Raw genomic sequence first — 16,150 nt, 5'->3', positions numbered from 1 at the left:
GGTTCCTCCAAAATAAAAACCTAGATCTATCCTATGGCCTGATTATGTCATTTCTGGGCATTTATCCAGAGAACTCCAGGTCAACATACCACAGTTGCGCGTCAAAGTTTATTACAATAGTCACAGTAGCTAGATGTCCCTCAGCAGAGGACGGGAGCCTGTGAAGGATGTTTCACTGCCAAACCACAACAAGCATTAAGTTTCTCCATCCAAGACTGCACATAGAGACCTAGATGAAGAAGAAATCCCTAGCATGGTGTTGGACACACTGTGATGTTTCAGCACCTGTTAATGTTTCTGCCAGTAGTTCTTCACAGGGAGATTTCTACAGTGTAAACATATTTGATATATATTGTTAGAAGCCTTCATAAACAAATTCTGAGAGGAATTTTATAGGCAAGAGGTATGGTTGAGGGGGTGCTTTTGTGATCAACCTTGGCGGAGGAATAAATAAGTAGAAATGGGCAGAGGAAGTACAGCCATGATGTGGTTAGCACACAAGTCTCACTCACCTCCTCACCAAACCCTGGGGAGTGTGAGGGAGGGAAGCGAGCCTCTCTTATGTTTCACCTTTAGAAATGGAACTGGGCCTTTATTCTTAGAACCCCTCTCCTGTGTGTCTTGCTTCAAGCCCTGATACATTTTCCAAGGCTAGGCTCAAATGTTCAAATGTTCGTGTGTATGCAAACACTTTCTTAAGCCCTCCATCTCCAGTCAGATTAATTTTCATCCTCCATTCCCCTTTCTCCATGAACTGAACAGGGGACTAGGAACAACAGTTAATACTCAACTCTTCTGGGTACTCCGAGTGTTTGTGGTTTCTGTTAATTCACAACATACCGATGTGGAGCTACTATCATTATTCCAATTTGCAGATGAGAAAACTGAGTTTAGAGAAATTAAGAGATTTGCCCAACTAATGTTATTGAGCCCAGGGTGGATTTTAATGGTAGGTGGTGAGCCCATGTTCTTGATCACAATTATGCTATACTGCCCCCTAGCTACTGCTTTTATCTTTGTCATATATTAACTTTTTAAGGGAAAAACCAATAAGCAGGTTGAATCTCTTCCTACTTTTGGAGGATTCATCCACAGGTTTGAACAGGCTTGGTCTGCAGTTTTCTTCTCAATGGTTGCATCAAGAATATCCCATGGAAGTTTTTTTTTTTTCTCCACCTACTGCTTTAGTACTGGGGATTGAACCCAGAGCCTCGTGCATGCTAGGTTACAGATTAGCCTACAACGAAGGTCTTTAAATCACTGCCCTTACTCTTTGAAGATGCCTAGAAAATGTTCAGCCTTGGGACTCTGTGACCTGATGCTCCTCTGAGTTTAGCATTTACCTACGTGTTTTCTTTGCCCATCCATTATCAACTTGACCAAACTAAATTTCCAAATTACCAAGCCCTCTGGAACCTTTCGAGCTTTTGACAGCCCTGTAATGTCCCAAGAGAGTGTGTGCATCTTTAATGAACCCCTACTTCGCTCTAGGCACCCCCAGAGCCCGTGTCCCATTCTTCATTTGTGTGGATTTTTAAATAAACGTATGACATAAAAATGAACAATAATTCCCTAACCCAAGTTGGCAACAAGCTGTAGCATAGCAAGAGCCTTTACGATGAGTTAGGAGATCCAAATTACAGTTCTAGATCATTATGAGACATTAGTTGCCACACCAACTCCAGTGTCTTCTGTGTGACATGACATATGTCATTATGCCAGACGGGAGCTACGTGTCCCATGGGACTAGGCTCCCTGGAGGTCAATGGCAGACGGCCCGGTATTGGCTGCCCTTGGGACATAGACGGGTTTCTCGATTAGCTGGCTATGTGGGATATGAGCTTTGCACAATTTCTTTCATAATAACGATAGTCTTTATATATACAAGACAAGGATCATTCTCTTCAGGAACAGTTCTGAGATAGGGAAGCAAAGTATGGGACTGTATAAGACTACAGCAGAACCTTTGTCATACACAGGGTGTATGATGAGCAAGGGAATAGATGGGTTAATGTTGATGGACAAAGACTGTTATAGTATACTTTGAACTTTATGGATAGGCTTGCTAGATCCCAACCCCCATGATGTCTGCTGCATAAGAAGGTACTAAAAAGTATAGTTTAACAGGTGCAGAGAACTGATTAGGTATATTTGGTCACTAGATGAAATAAATGGTTAGGAAGAGGAAGGGCCATGATAGTGATAATGAGACAGAAACTTTCTATTCATAAGATGAAACGACTTCTCTGAGGTTTACATTCCCAAGGATAAGATTTCCTCTTCTAAGGATACTTTATGTCTAACACCTGTTTCTGATAATATACTTTTCTTAAATATGGCTGATATGACTAAAAGAAGCTTTCATACTGTGCCAACCAATGACACATGACCTTCTGATTTGTTCTTTGTTTGAATACTATATAATGAAAACATGAATTCAGTAAAATCGCAGCAGATTCCAACCACTCTCTTGTGTGTTGTGTCTGTCTGTCATTTGCCGAACTTGTGCCTTTCTGTTACCAAGACCCTGCTTCTCCCATGGTCTGAGTGGCTCCCCTGAGCCGGTCCGTGGCAACTAGTTTGATAAAAACATGGACAGGTGCCAGGTACGAAGATGGTACCATGTTTAGAAACAAAGGTGCATGGTAAGTTTCAAAAATAGGAATTGAACTCTAACCTCCTTCATAACCTCCCTAGGCCCTGGGACACAACAGGGCTTAAAGAGGCTTGCCTATGTCCACAGATCAAAACAGAATTTAATTTTTCTATGTCATATTTCCTTTTCTTTCATACTCTCCATGCAATCTCTTTATCTGGAAAAGATACCAGAGCTTTGAGACACTCCAGAAAAAGGTTCAGGATATGTCTGTATCAGTCAGTATAAGCTCTGTTATGCTACAGTAATGATCCTCAGATCTCAATGACCCTATGGGTTGACGTTGTTTTCCTTATTTGTTGGGTCATCCCCACGTCAACTGTGGCTTTACCATATGTGGTTTCCATTCTGGGTCTGAGGCAGATGGAAAAGCCTTTACCTTGATCAGGGATGGTCATCAGGACAGCAGGAAAAAAGGACAGCATGATAGGACACACTGCCAGAAGGCTTGGCTCATACTGCCACTCCCATTCTACTAGGTGACACAGGTAACATGATCAGTTCTGCTCTTAATGGGGAGGTTTAACCCAGCCTCAGGAGGTACTGCAAACATTTGAAAATGGCAATGCAATCGACCATAATAATTATGGTTGCTTTACTTATGATGCTTGGATACTAAGACATCATCTTGCAGTGGCTAGACCCAGGAAGCTGCAATTCATATCAACATAAACAATGATGGGGATTTAGAGAGTCTTTAAAAGTAGGCAGACCAAATGCTAAGAATCAGATGGTTCTGGGTTCAAATCATGACTGCTTGCTCTTCCTCAAAATTGAGAAAAGCATTTCCCAGTTTTGTTGTAAAGATTAAATAATAATATGCAAAGGGTCCACAAAGGATATTCAATAGGTGGTAACTACTTTATATCTTTCTCTCCATGATGATGGAAGTCACAAAATAATCCCATACCAGTTCAGAATTATGAATAATAAAAAGGCTATTTATTTATTTAAAGGAAAACTTACAGATCACGGTCTTAGATAACAGTACTCTACGTGAACAGGAACAGAGTCTAGCAGCTGGAAGCAGGAGCCAGAAGCAAGAGAGGGAGCACATGCTTTACAGCCGCTTTTAAAGTATAAGATACTACGCCCAAGTGGGCTAATATCTTAAAGGCTATTGGCTGAAGGAGCAGAACGTGCTCCCACAGCACCTCTCCTTTTGTTTAAATAAGAGAGTTCCAAACCCAATACAAAACTATATACACTAGGAATAGATATCAAGTATAATTAGAATTACAACCAACATAAACAATATTAAGCAAGGAACGTATGCTTGCTTATGTTTTAATAAACATTCTATCCTAAGGAATCTAAGTCTTGTATTGGAAATGATTTGGCTAGATCATAAGAGGATGGTAACTACGACTATCTAATCTTCAACCCTATCGAAGGCCTGAGAAGGGAGATAATATTACTTGAGCAGGCAGGAAGTACAATCAAGCAGCTTCCAAAGCAAGCGATATATGATGGAAACAATTAGCTACCTGAGCAATCTCCTAAAGTCTCATTTGCAACATTGAAGCAACCAACTTTGGCAAGGCCAACCATAACTGATAGACTATTTTCAGAGGCAGGAAAATTTTCAGAACTGTCTTACCCTGTCTTAGCAAGATTTGACAGTCTTTTTCCTTGTGGCCTGCTTATCCATTTCTGGATACGATGTACTTTGTCAGTGGTTGAGGTATGGGCAGTTCCTTGCCCAAAGGCCAATTGTGCCAAGAAGAAAACAAACTCGTAGCGGAGTGTCTACAGTGCTCAACATTCTCTCAGGAACAGATTAGTGCTGTCAGGAGCAATCATGTCTCATGTCAACAGAACCCTAAATTATTTAAGATATCTTGAGCTGCAAGTTTTGGTCTTTTTTTTTTTTTTTTTGCTATCCAGATTCCATTCATTGTTCTACAGATCCTTGAAGTGGTTGAAGATTACCTAGTTAGACAGAATACAATCTCTATGTATCTAAAGAACCTAGTTGATCTGACTGTATGTACAACAAACATGAACAACTACTGACCTATAATATTTAATACCTGTATAATTTAAAGACTAAAACTTGTTGTCAGAATATTAAATAATCTGTAAACAAATGTGTAACAAATGAGGACAATGACCTCAAAATGTAAACAACTATAAGTATCTTGATCAGAGGTAGGAGTAATATATAATGCAATATGAAAATATATCCTAAAAGTTGTATCAATATACAAAATATCCTAAACAGAGGTAGAAACATGCATATATACAATCTGACAGAATAACTTTGCATAGGTGTACAAATAATATAAATAAAATAACAAATATAATTTGAACTTGTCTCAATATACAAAAGCTATACCAATGTAAATTATCCATAAATAGCTCACAAGTATTCATTCTATTACCTACCATTATTATCCCCCCTTTTTTTAAACAAACATAGTTTTTAACCCAACCCTCTATCTAGTACAAATAATAGCCAACAACCCCTAAACAATGCCCCCAACCCTAATGACAAACTTTTGGGATGGGGGTGTCATCCTCTATAATTGCTTTTTGCTGGCAAGACCTGTATGGGATCGGATGTATGTTATGTATATAGGACAAAGCCTATTCCTGATTATGTCTTGTACCTGGATGAATAATAAAGTCAATTCCGTATCATCTGGTATAAGTTCAGCTGTTTCAATATGTAAGACAACTCTTTCTGCATATTGTGAATCAATAATTATATTGAGAGGTTCTTTAAAATCCCTTAGTACCATGAGAATAGCATATAATTCTGCCTTCTGGACAGTTCTCTGTGCAATCGGGAACAGAGTTTAGCAGCCGGAAGTGGGACCTGGAAGCAAGAGAAGGAGCACATGCTTTACAGCTGCTTTTACAGTGTAAGAGACCATGCCCAAGTGGGCTGGTATCTTAAAGGCTATTGGCTGAAGGAGTGGAATGTGCTCCCACAGCATCTCCCAGCACTGGAGCTTCGTGAAGGTTCCTATTTAGTACACAAGGTACACAATCAGGCATTAATGTCATGCCTTGAAGCTAATCATTTAATTTCCAAATTTGCACCTAGAGGATTAAGATATCTCGAACTGCAAATCACTTTTTTTTTTTTTTTTTTTTTTTTTTTTTTTTTTTTTTTTTTGCTATTCAGGTTCCATTCATTGTAACAGTCCCTAAAATATCACTAACTGGTGCAAAGGAGATTGTCCTTGCAGCCACTCTATTTGAACATCCATTGGCTCACTCTTTGAAGCATCATTTCATCTATGATATTGCCTACACCGAATGTAACTTCTTCATTCAGTCTACATATTTGCTCATGTTTGTTCAGCTGTCGTGGAGCCTTTGTGTTTCCCATTGTTTTTAACAAGCTTGGTCGATTCTGAGAGTGGAAGTAAGCCAAGATTTGAGGCAGGTTACAAGGAACAGAGGATCCCCCACTGTGTCTGTAATATACTAGTGCAAATTTGTAGTCAGATTAGCAAATAAATTATTTTGGCCTCTTACTGGTGATGGTGGATTTGAGTCTAAGCTGGATCTTTCTACACAAAATGCTTGGCTCATATAGTTTGGGAAAACTACCTTTTGTTTTACCTATACAGTCAGAAGCTAAAGCCAAGCTATCAGAGGGAAGAACTCAGTGTAAGAGTAGTTTACATAGATCAGTGTAGTCTATCTCCAGGAGTTAGTTATTCCCATCAGCCATGCGGATTTAATGAGCATTTAAAAGGCTCATTTTTGCGGCTTGGCTCTTCTTGTATCCACCCATCCTTTTCCAGTTTGTAAAGTTGTTTTGTTTTCTCTCCCCACTTCAGTTTTTCTCTATTCCCAAGGCTGCTGCTGTCTCTAGACAGAAAACTTCTGCTCACCTATTGACTCAGCCCCACCCTTATCTTTGAAGGGGGAGGCTTTGTCTCCTCAGGTCTACAGCTTCCTACACCAAACTGAAGTTTGCCTTGCCTTTTCCCTGTTTCCATGGAGTAAATACAAGTCTCTGTTGGATTGCACTGATATGAATTGTTTATCTGTTCATGTTTAACTCCTTGATATTTAGTACAATGCCTGGAATGAGCAGGCACTTGATAAATGCTTGTTGACTGCTCTTTAAGTATGCATAGTGACTAATACTCAAGTGTTGTGATTAAGTAGCTGTAAGCAGTGCTAAGAGCTTCCAATGGCCTATGTGTAGCTTTTTATTTTTTTGCATCTAATACATGAAATTATGTATTATAGAAAGATACCCGGGGAATCTGGAAGGCTCTGCCTCACATTTCTCTCTTCTCCCTCTTGCAAATCTTGGCTCATTTTAAATTCATTTTCCTATTTTCTTTTGTAACAAATACAGAGAAAAGGATCAGAAGGAATCTTATTTATCTAGCGTGGTTGTGGAGTCACACACTTGTCAAACAAACATCCTGCCGCTGAAGTACTCCTTGTGTCTAATCTTTGGTGTGTAAATTTCCAGAGAATTTACAATCTACACGAAGATGGGGAAAGACTGCAAATAAAGAACAATAACAACTTCATCTCTCTGCTTTGCACAATCTCTCTTAATTCCCAGACTTACCATCTCCTTTTCGAGGGCTGGCCTGCTCCAACCTTACCTTCCCTCCCAACCTGCACCTCATAGGAGAGCAAACTGCTCTTTTCCTATGCTGACTCTCACCCGTGTATATCGTGAACAGCTGTCTTTGGGGACTCCGACTCGACGAAAGCCTATTCACAAGCTCTTGGGCTAGGTCTCTGTGATTAGTTTCTAGTTTGTAGATGCAGGAACAGAGGTGGAGAGAAACTAAATTTGATATAGGCTGTTGGTTGTTTTTTATTCTTTGTTCTAGCCCCACGTTGGATACCAAAATGTAGTTGGTTGTTGTTTACCCTTTGGTTCTTTTGGGGCACCTGCCACCCAGCTCCCACATAAATCACACGTTGGATGGAGGCTTACTATTACTTTCTTGCCAGCTTAAATTATCCCATCTACCTTTCGCTTCTGGGTGTTTTCCTTTTCTTACATTTGTAAATCTTAAATTTCACTCTTACTGTGTGGCTGACTGGGTGGCTGGCCCCTGATGTCCTCCTCTCCTTGTTCTCTCTTGCTCCTTCTTTTTCCTCCTCATTTCTCCTTCTAGTTATCCTCTCTGCCTACCAGTCCTGCCTAGCCTTTCTCCTGCCTCGCTATTGACTGTTCAGCTCTTTATTAGATCATCAGGCGTTACAGACAGGCAAAGAATCACAGCTTCATAGAGTTCAACAAATGTAGTGTAAACAAAAGCAACACATCTTCACATCTTTAAACAAATGTTTCAGAGCATAAACAAATGTTAGCACACATTAAAATAATATTCTACAACAAGAGGCAATGCCGGAAGTTAAAGAATACTAGAGTTGTACCTAGGTCTGCCCTTCCAACATCTTAAACATTTCTTTCTTGCAAGGTCCCAGAACCTTTCTTGTTGCTATGGGCATTGTGTGTGTACTTATCCACATATTAAAAAAAAACTAAATTAATTTTATTGTGTATGTTTAAGGTGTACAATACAATGTTATGGGATGGAAATCCATGGTTAATAGGTTATTAAAGAAAAGCAAATAGATACATCTGTCCTCTTACCATTATTAATCTTTTGTTTCTGTGGCCAGACCGGTTATATTTTACTCACGTAGCAGGAATCTCACATAAAGCACAATTTTATTAGTTCTCCACCTTTTGAATCTCTATGGCTCCTGGTTCTGTTTCTCAAAAGTAGTGGCTCACCACCCTATCCTAGCAGGTATGTAAATCTGTTCTTTCCCCAAGTTCTGTGCCCACTGTAAACCAGAATGAACATTTCCAGGCAGTATCTCGGAATTGCAAACCAGTGAGACATGTCCTGCCCGTGACTTGTAGAGGAGGTAGTGAGTGGGTTTGGAGCCAAGTGTATGAGTGTCTTGTACATTTTAACTCTGTCTTCTGGCTGACTCTCAAGTGTCTTAGGGAGATTCCTGACTGTGGTCTTTTATAGTCCTGATCTCAGCTTCAGGTTAAACCCTGGGGACTCCTGACTTCAGTTCCCCCTCTGATAAGTGGGAACAGCTGTATTTATCTCTCTAAATATGTGTCTCAGGCTATTCTGAGTACATTCTGTCTATAGCTCAGGTGGAGGAAGGTGGTCTTTTGAGACCTGAAAAGCTGGAAGGCTAGTGTTATGTTCAATTGACAATCTACCCAGTAGACCAGCAAACCAGGAGATCTAGTTCCCTTGATGAACTGAAGCTCTGGAATGGTCTACTCTTCCTCAGGAATGCTGGGAAAGGGGGTGGAGGAGCATCCTCTTTGGGGCTGTATTTTCCTTATCATTATGGTATTATGTAATCAGTCTACTTGGTTCCCATTAGTCTGAGTTCTTTGTAGCCGAGACAGGGTCCATGTGGCTCAGGATGGCGTCAAGCTCAGTGCTGAAGTTATACATAAATGCACCTATATGTTTTTTAATTATTTATTGTGGTGTGTGTGGGAGTGTGTGCATGGGCACTTGCCACAGCACATGTCGGGAGGTCAGAGGACAATCATGTGGAGTTGGCTCTTTTCTGTGGGTTCCAGGGCTTCAACTCCTGTCACCAGGTTTGTGAGACAAGCGATAGCCTTTACCCGTTGAGCCATCTTACTAGCCCCTAGACTGAATTATTATTATTATTTTTTTTTGTTTTTTTCGAGACAGGGTCTCTCTGTGGTTTTGGAGCCTGTCCTGGAACTAGCTCTTGTAGACCAGGCTGGTCTCGAACTCAGAGATCCGCCTGCCTCTGCCTCCCAAGTGCTGGGATTAAAGGCGTGCGCCACCATCGCCCGGCTCTGAATTATTTTTTTTAAATATTTATTTATTTATTATATATACAATATTCTGTCTGTGTGAATGTCTGCAGGCCAGAAGAGGGCACCAGACCTCATTACAGATGGTTGTGAGCCACCATGTGGTTGCTGGGAATTGAACTCAGGACCTTTGAAAGAGCAGGCAATGCTCTTAACCACTGAGCCACCTCTCTAGCCCCCCAGACTGAATTCTTAAACGCGTAGAGCCCATATCTTATTTTCCTGCATGCTATTGTCCAAGTCTAGGTCATCTGTTGTAGAATATTAGTTTAACCATGCAAAGGTGTGTTACATTTGTCTATGCTGCGTTTAACTATGTAAAGATGTGTTGTTGTTTCACCTTGCCTGCCTAAGGCACCTGAGTCTAAAAAGCTAAACAGCCAATAGCTGGGCAGTAGTGGGATAGGTGGGCTTGGCAGGTGGAAAGAATAAGTAGAAGGAGGAATCTAGGCTAGGGAGAAAAGAGGAAGACGCCTGGTGCCAGTCAGCCATGAGGGAAGAGGAAAAGTTGGACATACAGAAAGAAAGAAAGGTAAGAAGCTCCGAGGCAAAATGTACATGAAGATAAACAGGTTATAAATAAGTTACAAAAGTTAGGGACAAGCGTTAAGGCTGAACATTCACAATTGATAATGTCTCAAGTGTCAAGATTTGGGAGCTAGTTGGTAGTCCAAAAGAAAGCCTGATGCGATCATCACCTTGTCACTGGGTGATGTCAAGTCTGACTTCCTCCCCTGTACTCTAAGCAGAGCGTTCACTTCTGCTTAAAGCTCCGTAGAGACTGCCTGCAAGATCCCCTCTGTCTTTCTCTTTCACTTCCCCTGGCCTCACTACTACTTCTAACACTCACAGGGACTTTAACCACAACTATACTGAGTCTCTGACTCAAGTTGTCTTATGAATGTGGCTCACGCAGGCAGCTCTTTAAAAGGATTATCCTCCCTCTAATGTTCCACACAGCTGTCCTGACCTGCGTTTTCCCTACATTTTCAACATTTTCTGACATATTACATAGTTCTTTTTATTTTTATCCCCCCCCCCCCTTGTTCACCGATTCATCTTAAGTCCTGAAGTAGTGCCGGGTACAGAGATGGTAAAGTCTTTGTTGGACAATGAGTGGATAAACTTTCAGAACACCAGTGGGAGTTATCAGGGAGAAAAATGGATACTTTTTCCCATTGCTTGGCAGATAAAAAGTGTTCAAAGTTTGATGATGGCATGGGGGGAGGGCTTCACGCTGTCTTAGCAGAGTTGTCGGGAACAATTTTCTCAGAACTTGGCCTTCTCATTCAACCAGACTCACTGACATCCATCCAAACAATCGAATGTACAACACCGAGCACCTGCTGTTAGTACACAATTGTTCTTGGTGCTGGAGAGCAGGACGTGACTTAACGACAGCAAGAAAGACCTCCCAAGATAATTATGTGTAAAATGACAGGGCAGATAGTCAATGCTAAGAGTTCAGAGGTAAGGCTGAAAAAGTCCAAAGTTTACCAATCTGAACAACCCTGCTAAATGCTCCACCTGTTGATAGCAAAGCCACGACCTGGCCAGCGAACTCGAGATGGAGAGGATGACGCGGCAGGGGCAATGACAAGATGACATGCCTTGGTAGGGAGGGGCCTCGAACCCCGCTCTTGCTGTTCCGAACGACGCGTGTCCCCAAGCAAGGTCCAAAGTGCCCCGGTGGCGGCCGGGAAAATCTAAGCTCTGTGCTTGTCGGGGCCGCGCAGTGGCAGAGGTTTGGAAGGAGGGGAGGTCACGAGGTGCATTCCTCAGGCGCTGGAATCCCGGGAGAGGGCCCGGGGCTGCCCCGGCCGCCCTTAAGCCTGCGGCGCGAGCACGGCAAAGCCTTCCGCACAGGCCACCGCCGGTTCTCGCCAGCCACGAGCAGGCAGAGCCGCAGGAGCCCAGGGCACTACTTGTTCCCGCGGAGGAATCCCTCGCACATCGTGGTGGCCGCGACAGGGCGGGCCGTGGCGCGGAGGACGCCGGGCCGGCAGTGCTGCGACGTCGCGGGAGGCGGGGGTGGGAGGGAGCGGGCCGGGAAGTAGTTCCGGGTGCGCGGCCCGGATGTTGGCTGCTCCCGCCGCCGCCGCTCTCGGCGCCGCTCCGGGCCTGGGCCGCTCTCTAAGGGCGCCGTAGGGACCTTTCGCGGGGAACGGAGACGCACGCAGCGGCCGGGGGCTCGGCCGGGCCGTTCCGGCCTGCGCAGCCTGAGGTGAGCATGCGTCGCCAGGGTCTCGTCCGGGCTGGGGCGGCGGGCGGGGAGGCGGGGCTGGGGCATCTCCTGGGACGCGGGCGGGGGCTGCCCAGGGCGAGCGGCGCTCGCTCCCCTCCGCGCACGCTCCCCCGCTCCCCGTGGCCCGCGGTGGGCGCCGGGCCGGGTCGGGCCGGGCGGGAGGCGGCCTTCCCTCGCCCGCGGCGCAGCTCCTCAGCTGCCGCTGCCCCTCAGCCCAACGCCGCTTGCGCCTGCCCCTCCCCCAGGTGGGCCCGCGCCGCGGATGCCGGGGCGGCGGAGGACCGCGACAGTCGCGACGGCGCTTGGTGACCGGCGCCTAGCCCGAGCTCGTCCTGTTCCTGGCGCGATGCGCCGTCCTCCCTTCACGCTCCGGGCGTTTTTCGGCCGGGACCGCGGCCACTGCCCCGCGGGTCGGGGGTGCCCTGCGGGGGTGAGGAGCCCGGGGCGAGGGTCCCGCCTTCTCGCCCATCCCGTCGTCGCGTCCTTCTGTGGCATTGGGGCAAAGGCAGCCTTTGCCTGCGGACGTGTTGCTGCTGTCCTGCGTGTGTTGCATCCTGCCCACGTGGTAGTGTCCCGTCCCTCCCACCCCCTCCATTTTTGCAGTTGGTCAAGAGGGAGTTAGCGGGATGGTCCCCTCCTTCCCCCGCTTTACACCCCTCCCCACCCCTTGATTTGTGATTTCTTCCTGGCAGCGTGGAAGGTGTTAAGGTCAGTTTGTTTTGCTGAGCATGACTTGTTTGATGGAAGAATTAAGAGTTGTACTCTTACGAAATTGAGACCAGTAGGGGACATACCAGACCTTAGTTCATTGACATCTTTTCAGCCCCAGTAGCTCCTGTTCTTTTCACTACCGCTTAATCCCCCAGAGAGCAAGCACTTGCTACTGATGTGTTGGTGTGCACGGTTTTCCTTTCTCCGGTCTACTTTCTGTGCCTCTGTGTCCTAATGTTTCCCAGTCTGCGGTTGTTGCTAGAATCCTGAATGAGTCGTGTCGGGGGGCTGGAGATTGGTGGGCTTCATTTCGCCTTTCACTGTTTGTCTTTAGTTTCTCCTTGTGTTATGTTCCCCAGTGAGAAGGCAGGTAATGTTCTCTTGAGAGTTAGTTACATACATAAGCTCTCTTTTGGCTGACTAGGCAGTTCTACTCGACTGTCCTGGAAGTTCCTTTATTCCACTTTTCTGAGATGCACTAGGTACTGTTGGGCTCCGTTTTTGAACACTGGCTTTGAAACACGTGTTGTTTTTGTTTTGCTTTGTTTTACTTTCCCTTTAATATCTCTTCCAGGTTAAGGTTTCCATCTTGGCTGTGTTATGCTCCTTGGAGACCACAGATTGCTCTTTCCTGTAGCGTGACAGATGCATGTATTTACGGAGAAAAACGATAACTGCTCCCCCTACCCCCTCTTTTTTTTTTTTCAGACCAAGTGTTCCCCGTCTTTATGTTAGGAAGGGTTGTAGATGTGATTGATTCTGAGTTTTTAGATGAGATTGGAGGTTGCTCTTTCCTGTTTGGTTTTCATTGGAATTGAGGTGACTCTTGTTCTGTGCTTGTTTTGTGCTGCTGGGGAATTTCTCATGCCTTTATTAGATGTTTTGTGGACGAGGTCAAGAATGTTTATTTTGACTTTCAGTTTATTAGTTTTGGGTAAAATAAAACTTAACTGTTTTGAAGTCACTCTTGTGAGAATTTCCAGTATTCTCTTGTTTTTCACATTCCTTTTTTTGTTTTTTTTATTTATTGTAGACTGGCTTCTAGCTGAGTATAAAATGAGGCTGACCTTGAACTCTTGATCGTGCCTTCATCTCCCAAGTACTGAAATTACAGGCCTGTTTCACTACTATAAGTGGCTATATTGTAGTTTTTTTTTTTTTTTTTTTTTTTTTTTTTTTTTTTTTTTTTTTNATGGGTTGGTTGAGCACTTTGCCATGTTGCAGGCATTATTCTTTTTTAAACTTGTGTGTGTTTTTTTTTGTCCAGACAGGGTTTCTCTGAAGCTTTGGAGCCTATCGTGGAACTAACTCGGGTAGCCCAGGCTAGCCTCGAATTCACAGATACCCGCCTGCCTCTGCCTCACAAGTGCTGGGATTAAAGGCGTGTGCCATCACCGCCTGGCTACATTGTAGTCTTAAAATTTATTTTTGATACTGCCTTTTCCCTTTTTATCTGATACAAGTGTCAGCATATTCTTCCTTTTCCTTCTGTGTTGAATAAAAGTATTTAAATAAAGATTCTGCTTTCATTATGCTAACTACGGGTGGGACTGTGAAAAATAGAATGTTGTTCTGATATATTCTGAGGTGTGTATTTTTTAATAGTAAGGTAGTCATCGTTTGTATACTTGTGTAAAGCACCAAGCTGTGAAGTAAATAAAGAGACACAAGTATTAAAATGATGTCTGAAAGCTTCAACTTGTGTTGAAAAAAGAGTAGACGTTGTCTCTACTTTTGGAGAAGCAGCCTTATACATTGCATTGTTCCTATGTAATAAACAGCCTTTACTTTTGAACCAAGTAAGTGGTGTGAAAAAGGAATTTTCAGTGAAGAGACTGTTCAAGAGATTAAAGGGACTTGTAAAGTCGGAAAAGTGGCTGGTTGGTTACATGAGATACTGAGTAGCTTGTTGTCACAGAGCATTGTATTGGTGAATAAATATTCATACTCAATACATTTGCCTAGGGTACGTTGGTTGAGGATGGTCAAGGATAGAGGATTTGGTTTTGTAGGGTGCTATAGTGCTTTCTCAAGACAGTGAAACAATCAATGTATATTGTATCCAAGGAAGATTTCAGTGTCTGCTGAGTGCAGGAAGTAGGGAAACTGACTAGAATGTTCTTGGACAGTTTTAGGATTAAGATGATGGCCTGATACAAGAAACTGGTTGTGAAAATAAATGATATTTATTGAATGCTTACAGTATTCCTGAAATTATTATAAGTGCTTTACATATATTTAATTCATTACGTCTTCATCTTCAGTCTTGTAGTCATGAAGTGACTTAGGGCAGGGTTATAGTCATTAATCATCATTTATGGTGGGTAGTCAGGAGAGATGTAGATTTGCGGTGATGGGCCTGTAAGTGGTAGTAAAACACTTTGAGTACATGTTTGTCAGGAGGACTGTGGTACAGTGTACTGTGGTACAGTGGGGGAACAGTGTGGTACAGTGGGGGAATTTGAGGCTTTACAGTAGTCTAGTAGGAAAATGAAGCATTCTGAGAAGAACCAGGAAGCAGTTTCTGCAACAGAAGCCAAGAATAGAAAGATTTTCTACAAGGTAGTATTGTTGACAATATTTGATTCAATTTTAAAATTCATGGACAGCTGACTTAATGCAAAGTTGATTGAACTAGACCAGAAGGAATTTTGAAAGGAAGGTAACAGATTCATAAATTGTTTTCACATGATCTATAGAGAGTTTATGCTGCTATGGTAATATTTTAGTATTTTCTCCTAATGTTTCCTCTGGGATTATTATTGATCATATTAGAGTCACTCAATTGTCAAAAAACAAGTTTGTCTTCAGAAAATAAATGTGTTCTAAGATGGGTGGTGCTGCACACCTTTAATCCCAGCACTCTGGAGGCAGGGACAGGAGGATCTCTGAGTTGGAGGCCAGCCTGGTCTACAGAGTGAGTTCCAGGACAACTAGGGCTACACAGAGGAAACCTTTCTGGAAAACAAACCAAAAAACCAAACAACAACCCCCCCCAAAAAAAACCCCAATAAAACAAAAAACTAGTGTTCTAAAGATAGTTAGTTTCTACTTTTACCTGCTTGTTTTCAAATAGGGTTTCTCTGTGTAGTTCTGATTGTTCTGGAACCTTTCGTGTTGACCAGGCTGATTTCAAACCCAGAGATCCCCCTTTTTTTTTTTTAAAAAAAAAGATTTATTTATTTATTATGTATACAACATTCTGCCTCGATGTATGCCCGCACGCCAGAGGAGGGCGCCAGATCTCAGTACAGATGGTTGTGAGCCACCATGTGGTTGCTGGGAATTGAACTCAGGACCTATGGAAGAGCAGGTAGTGCTCTTAACCTCTGAGCCACCTCTCCAGCCCCAGAGATCCTCACTATACTGTTTTGCTTACTGATTATGAATTAATAAAAGGTAACAGTTCAAGGAAAAGCATGGCCAGAATATGAAGATTGGATTTTGAAAGTAGTTGGAGAAGTGGTGAAAATGACTTGACATTGCATGAGCATTTCTTTTAATGTGGAGCTGAAATAAGATAGATGCTTAGACATCAGTGTATTTTGTTTGTCCTAGCAGCTTCTCAGCTAAAAACTACATACTTTAATTGTTCTTCACTGTTGGTGTTTTCTGACCTGTAGCTTCCCTCATTGATGCTATTCAGAAATTTCGAGTTGAGGGCCAAAGCTTCTTTGCCCCTCTGTCAACAGCCTTCTCTTAATGCAGA

At 43.2% G+C, this 16,150-nt stretch overlaps 1 protein-coding gene across 6 annotated transcripts in view; it reads left to right on the top strand.

Moving 5' to 3' along the window:
- The first annotated feature begins 11,563 nt into the window (after positions 1 to 11,563).
- Positions 11,564 to 16,150, top strand: part of Foxj3 (forkhead box J3) — an 821,428-nt gene continuing 816,841 nt past the window's right edge. For 5 of the 6 annotated variants that reach the window (XR_007595256.1, XM_050161432.1, XM_050161430.1 and 2 more), the window contains exon 1: positions 11,564 to 11,709. The gene's annotated coding sequence lies outside the window, so the exon portion shown is untranslated. Of the gene's footprint in view, positions 11,710 to 12,344; positions 12,439 to 16,150 lie in introns of those variants that run through there. The other variant, XM_050161428.1, reaches the window with a different exon arrangement.

The sequence above is a fragment of the Alexandromys fortis genome, unplaced genomic scaffold, assembly GCF_014885135.2.
Source record: "Alexandromys fortis isolate MF-2015 unplaced genomic scaffold, M_Fortis_MF-2015_v1.1 scaffold_122, whole genome shotgun sequence".
In the NCBI taxonomy this organism is placed as follows: domain Eukaryota; kingdom Metazoa; phylum Chordata; class Mammalia; order Rodentia; family Cricetidae; genus Alexandromys; species Alexandromys fortis.
This window is presented reverse-complemented; position numbering and strand designations above follow the sequence as displayed.